Source organism: Bombina bombina, chromosome 4 (genome assembly GCF_027579735.1).
Source record: "Bombina bombina isolate aBomBom1 chromosome 4, aBomBom1.pri, whole genome shotgun sequence".
NCBI classification, from domain to species: domain Eukaryota; kingdom Metazoa; phylum Chordata; class Amphibia; order Anura; family Bombinatoridae; genus Bombina; species Bombina bombina.
The window spans coordinates 1,025,991,799-1,025,998,768 of record NC_069502.1 but is presented as its reverse complement, the minus strand read 5'-3'; the positions used below and the strand labels follow the sequence as shown (position 1 = coordinate 1,025,998,768).

Below are 6,970 nucleotides of genomic sequence, written 5' to 3'. Positions count from 1 at the left end.
TGATGTGCTACCAGATTATGTTGTGGCTTTTGCATTTCTTTGGGACATGTTACAAATTGCACATTTCATACAAATTGTTAAACCATGGGGTTTAACTCCATTTTTGACAGAGAGGGCTTCAATTTATTAGATATGTTAGGTAATGTAGACCTATGTGGCAAACAAATTGTTAATGCACTTGAAAGTTACCAAGGAAACATGTTCAGTTACAGAGAAAAAAAAAAACAATTACTCGTATTGTCTCTGCAAGTGCAGGAAATATTTGAGTTAAGTGGAGAACTACCTGCCTATGACTTAATCAAATGCCTGACACTTCACCTTAAGGCGTAACAAGTGGCTACGTGTTCCACAGAACAAATCCCAGAACATACGTCCCAAAATTATATCTACATTTTTTATAAATTCTCCCTGTACTTCTCTTTTTTTGTAAATTCTCCAGTAAGTATAAAATCTTATATTTTGCAACACTGGAAAAAAAAAAAACATAAGCTATTTAAAACTATATCAGGTTCTTCTTTCTATAGTATGTTTTTGTTCAGTGTCTGATTCACATTTCCTTATATTTAGTTGTGACATTAACATAGTTTGAAGGAGACTTGTATATTAGGTTATACAAAAAGATAGGTATTTATATTCCTTATTCAAGTTATACAATATAAATGTCTATACTTTATGCTCTATAAGCATAAATCAGAAATACTTTCATAATCCCAAATACAAAGCTGTTTTATATTTTTAAAATAATCTTAAGTGAAATTTGCTATAAAATGTATTGAAACTAAATTTGCAAATTCCAAAATAAAATGAATAACAGGGCCCTTTAAAAATCAACCATTTTACATAGCCCTGTATTCTTCTTTCCCATAGAATGAAAAACACATAAAATAACTAATAAGTTTCACAAAGAGTTGAAATCTACTGCAGCGTCTCTCCAGCTGAGCCTATGCCCACTTGGGGGTGGTACACTCAGCCAGATTCCTATTTTATATAGAGACCAAGTCAGACACTCGCTGTTTCTGTCCATTTTTTCCCTGGATTTAATTGCAACAAAGTCTCCTGTTGTGCATAACAGTAGTGTCTGTAAGAAAAAGTAAAAAGTTCTCTCTTTGAAGGACTTTGTTAAGTCCTAATGGCTATGTTGATTTCATCAACTATGGCAGTTATTTAGCCATTAGTGCTGACAATACAGCTAACAAAAATAGTGCAAAAGTGACTAAACTGAAAAGATTATTTTTGCAGCCACCGCCTGCTGGCTAAATTATGTAGCCTGGGGCCAGAAAACACAAAGAAGTTATGTGACTTTTACAACAGCTCTTATAAATATTGTGTACAGTACCTAGATTCATTTCATACCATTTTTATCATTTCTGTCTCAACATTAAATACCCATATTTAAGTTGTTTTGTTGATGAGGTGTACACAATCTAATTCTAAAAATGATTTATTATTCCATCTCCACAAACTGATAGTCAATAGATGTCACATGCTAGTATATTTTTTTTAGAAAGTATTTTATTGTTTCTTGAAAGTCTTATACAAGGTATGCACCATACTAAGATTTAAACAGAGGTAGCTTTTCTTTCTAACATTGACCACTAAGTCAGCCAACCCATTACAGTGTGGCTCTAAACAATTCTGTCTTTTCATGGAGAGATTTTTTTTTCCATTCAGTTTGCCTAAACTGATAATTGTGTTTTCAATCCTAAGGGAGAGTTATGTTCGTTAGGGCTGCACACCCGCAGGCGCTAGATGGCGAGCATAATTGGACTTTATCTGATTGGACAGTGTAGTACAGAGAAAAGGGGACCAGGGGAATAGATAATTAATAGTCTGATAACAAAGTCTGACAGCAGCCAGAATATAACCAAATTCAGATCACCCTTTTTGATTTGGCTACAGAGCTATTACCATCAAGAGATGGACAATTATACACAAATAGGTGTCTGCACCCAGACTGTCACATTTGTAATGAAATAGTGTTTGATAGATATGCAACTGGTGAATCTACTGCTTCTTAAATAGTTAATCTCAGGGTCATGTTTTATAAAAGTGTTATAATAAATGTAAAAATAGAAATGCTAAATTACCAAATAATTGCATTAACCATTTAGCTTTTAAAAGACTTTAACTCATTTCACACACACACACACACAATGTATATAAGTGTATATTTATGCTATTTTATCAATATTAGTGCTACTCTGTAAAATCCCAGCCTTTGCTTTCCCTAGATTATGGTAATAACACGATTAGGCACTAATGCTGAATGAATACATTTGCAGGGATTAATCTTCTTGCTAGATAAATGAAGCAGTGGTATCCCCTCTCTAAGCAGAGCCCTTGCTGAAGCCAGCCTGTTTAATTTGTGCATTATGCACTAACAGTAAGGGATCTTAGCAGCTGCAACCCATGGGTAGAAGCCAGGGAGGGACAGAGCTTAACCCTCTTGCTTTGTGAATACACTAAAATCAGAACTAGAATCTAGATTTGTAGACAAATGTACAAATAGACTCTAGAATTAAAGTCATCAATATTGGGGGGGGGTGGTCAGTAAGGCTTCCACATTCTGTGCTGAGTTCTAAATGTATTGTCAGTGCTGTGGAGTATATTTACCAGCATAATTCCCCCTTCCCAGTGGGGTCCCTGTGCTTGCACAATACTGTGCCCTTAAGCCTTGCTTTATCTGTCTGCTTCCCAAGCATTGCTAGGCTGGTCACATCCTTCACTTGCCAAAGCAATGAAATGTGGTAAGATGTCTACAAATAAAAGGGATTCTGGATAGAATTAAGCTCTTTAACTAGGGGGGTAAAATAAAGCAAGTGAAGCTTGCAATGCTGGGGTATTGTGAATTATAGTTTCTACAGCAATTCAGGACTTGAAATCTAGGTGTAGCTGTTCATTTACGTTGTGCAAAGTCTGCTGGTTTACAAAAGCAAGATCTGGGCTTTCCATGTACACATTCCGGGTCTGAAGGATTATTGATTTCCTTTCTAAGCTGTAGAAAAGGTCTATTGTATGGACATACCACACATACACTTATGACTACACTAGAAAATATAGAATTATTACAGGAAAACATATTCTTGCTTTGCTAGGGAAACTTTATCTGATAGGGAGCGACACTGGCAAACTAGAATCTCTGCTTAGAATATATTTCCCTTCTCTGTCAATACTGTTATAACCATAAAATAAAAAAACACTTGCTTGTCACAACTTGGCAACAAAGTATTGTTAAACCAGCCTTTTTTCAGATTTGTAGAGATAGAAGAAATGAATACCCCTTATTAATAGTGAGAGAAAAAACATATACATCATTGCAAATGCTTACCTGGAATATTAGCAGCAGAGGGTAAAATCCTGATTTAGTACAGATACAGAAGTAATTCCACTAGAAATGTATTACAGTCCTTATTGTGCAGAAGAAATGTACAAAAAAGGCAGCCAGCTAATGAGAGCTTGTACCAGGCAAAGTCATTCCTTTTACTCTCAGTAGTGCGGGAAGGGAAAACATTCCAGTTAGTCCATACAGCCCACCTCAAAGTCTGAAGTTAAAGCAGCACCTCGCAGTGGATCTGTGTGTAGCTGATGTCACGAATAGGCTGGGCTAGTGATAGCCCTTCCCCAGTGAGGTAACCTCCTCGGCAGCCTGACTGCGCATAGCAACCACTAGAGGGCGCAGGAAGCTAAGATGCTCTCTTCAACAGAGCAGATCAAAACTGAATTCTGCACTTCTCCTGCTTGCTGTTTTATACTGAAGCTGTGATGAGTTACACAGAGAGAAAAAAAAACACGTTTCTGTAGTGTGTTATGATGTAAATGAACAGCACATAATGTGAATTCATACCTTTTTTTTTGGAGCAATTTAAAATATTTTAAGAAGGGACTATTTTGTTATTATCATTATTGGTATGAAAATGTAGCATTGCTAATAGATTAGTCTATAGATGATTATTGCTTATACTATTAAAGATGGGACGTTAAATTTACAAAACACAGATCAATGGTAGTTTTTGGATGTAGTTTCCAGATTTGAATAAAATATTTCCATGAAAATGCAAGTACACAAACCCACAATGATCACGTTATGCTAAGAAATGTACAGTCTTTTGCAATACTCCTGGGAAAAAAAAATGCTCCCCCCTGTATCTGGTGTTCTCTGCTAATGAATATTCAGTTGCTACATAGTGAAAAAGCAAAAATAGATCATTGTCCACACTTGTTTATTTTGTATTATGGATTTTACTGCTGTCAAAAATTATAGAATGAGAAGCATCAGAATTGTTACAGAAATTCAAATACGTAACAACAGGTCTTAGGAGGAGAAAAGGAGAAATTTAGAATCATTTATTCAGCCATTTAAAATTACAGGGTGGTGGAAAGGTTAGAATTTGAGAGGCAGTATTTTGGTACTGTTTTCCAGCTGCCAGATTTAATGCATGCACCTCTTTCCCTGCACTAGAATTGCACTGATATACATGCATTATATATATATATATATATATATATATATATATATATATATATATATATATATATATATATATATATATATATATATATAAAATAAAAAGTGTGCTTATACGTTATATCAGTTTTTTTTTTTACACAAATACCCTTTTCCCATTATGCATTGAACCCTTGAAAATGGGCTAAACGCACATGGAATGTTCCTGTACCATTCTTCAGCAGGACAAAGCTAGGGATTCATGTATACTTAGGTATACCACTTCTGACCCACGTTGTCCTCAGCAGTGGCAATGCATTGCATTTGGGAGTGTGACTTTGTCCATTTCTTTTCTGCATTTAAAGGGACATGAAACCCAATTTTTGTTTTTCTTTCATAATTCAGATAAAGAATACAATTTTAAACAACTTTCTAATTTATTTCTTTTATCTAATTTGTTTTATTCTTTTGGTATAATTTGTTGAAGGAGCAACAATGCACTAATGGTATTTAACTGAACAGATTGGTGAGCCAATCACAATCGGTATATATATGCAGCCACCAATCAACAGCTAAAACTTCTCTGCTGCGTCTGAGCTTGCCTAGATAAACCTTTCAGCAAAGGATAACAAGAGAAGGAAGCAAATTAAATGATAGAAGTAAATTGGAAAGTTGTTTAAAATTGTATTCTCTATCTGAATCACAAAATACATTTTTTGGGTTACAGGTCCCTTTAAACATAAGTTAATAGTATTTGAGGAACAAATGCTCTAACAAATTAGAGCTTCTAATGTTTGCAATAAAATAACCTTTAATTCCATAGAGTTAATTTAATTTACCCCAGTATAGAATAACACAGTTTGTATTGTATTAATACATTTTTTTTTAAAAAATTACTTTTTAAAAGTTTACATTTTTTTCAATACATTTAAAGGGACAGTCTACACCAGAATTTTTATTGTTTTAAAAGATAGATAATCCCTTTATTACCCATTCCCCAGTTTTGCATAACCAACACAGTTATAATAATATACTTTTAACCTCTGTGATTATCTTGTATCTAAGCCTCTGCAAACTGCCCCTTTTTTCAGTTCTTTTGACAGACTTGCAGTCTAGTCAAGTAGTGCCTGCTCCCAGATAACTTCATGTGCACGAGCATAGTGTTATCTATATGAAATACGTGAACTAACACCCTCTAGTGGTGAAAAACTGTTAAAATGCAATCTGAAAAGAGGTGGGCTTCAAGGTCTAAGCAATTAGGAAAATTGTTTAAAATTACATGCTCTATCTGAATCATAAAAGTTTATTTTGGCCTAGACTGTCCCTTTAAGCAACCCTGGTCATTTGTTCATTAATAATTGCATAGTTCAGATGTTTACAAACACTTAGGCAATAAAACATATATAAAATAAAAATGTTTTCACTTTGTAGCTGCAAGTTAAAAATGTATTTTGGCATTACTTTTAGTGGTTACCTGTCTCAGACTGCTGTTTACTGTGTGGGGGATGTGTACCATTGAACTACAGCTAAATGTGTATTTGTAATTAAAGCTCAAAAATACAATGAGATAAATACTTTTTGCAGCTGAAAAAACCTTTTCCCCCCTAGGGGCTCATACCACACACAGCCTAGTATTACAGAAGAGCAGAGAGTGTGGATTCTATTTTATTATTATGGATATTTTCTTGATGCAAACTTAAAAAAAAAAAAAAAGTATTCGCAATTGTAAGACAACTATGTTTTATGTCCCTTTTCTAACATATTTATCCTGAGAATGTTGTGTATTATAGACTCTTACTATCATTAGTTATGGTAATATCTAAGAGATTAGGATATAATGTATTTTTTCTTTTACTTTTCAAAAGAACAATATTAGTCTTATTTGTGTTCCAATATAAACAGTTAAAGGGATATGAAACCCAATTTCTCTTTATGCGATTTTAAACAACTTGCTAATTTACTTCTATTATCAATTTTTCTTCATTCTCTTGGTATCTTTATTTGAAAAGCAGGAATGTAAGCTTACGAGCCGGCCCAATAGGAGTAAATTGGAAACTTGCTTAAAGCTGCATGCTCTATCTGAAAGAGAAAAATTGGGTTTCATATCCCTTTAATAAATTGAAGAATCAGGGCAGCTGATATTATAACGTTAGTATATTTAAGTAACCATTTTGTTCTGTCGAAGTCTACTCTAAATGATTGTGTATGTTGCCTAATTTAATATAAATACATTATTTTTAGAAAGAATATTTAGCAAATAAATACTCCACAATAGTTAAAAGTTCTCACCAAGAAAATACAATAACTTGTGAATTGTTTGCAACCATGTGTTTTTCTACTTTTCTCGGGACATAAACTCCTAATTTTTGTGGAGTAGTGATTTTATTTATTTGTATTGCGGCACCAATGAGCACATAAACTTTAAAGAGTGTCTGAGTCTTCCAAGAAGAAAGTATTCAATAAAAACTTTATTGTACGAGCAAGCCCTTCAAAGCATATGAATATAGGTTGTAGCAGTCTGTCTGA

At 33.8% G+C, this 6,970-nt stretch overlaps 1 protein-coding gene across 1 annotated transcript in view; it reads right to left on the bottom strand.

The window, feature by feature from the left end:
- Positions 1 to 3,655, bottom strand: part of LOC128657725 (leucine-rich repeat transmembrane protein FLRT3) — a 13,943-nt gene extending 10,288 nt beyond the window's left edge. Inside the window, exon 1 of the mRNA XM_053712126.1 lies at positions 3,329 to 3,655. The gene's annotated coding sequence lies outside the window, so the exon portion shown is untranslated. The remainder of the gene's footprint in view (positions 1 to 3,328) is intronic.
- Between the last annotated feature and the right edge of the window lie 3,315 nt (positions 3,656 to 6,970).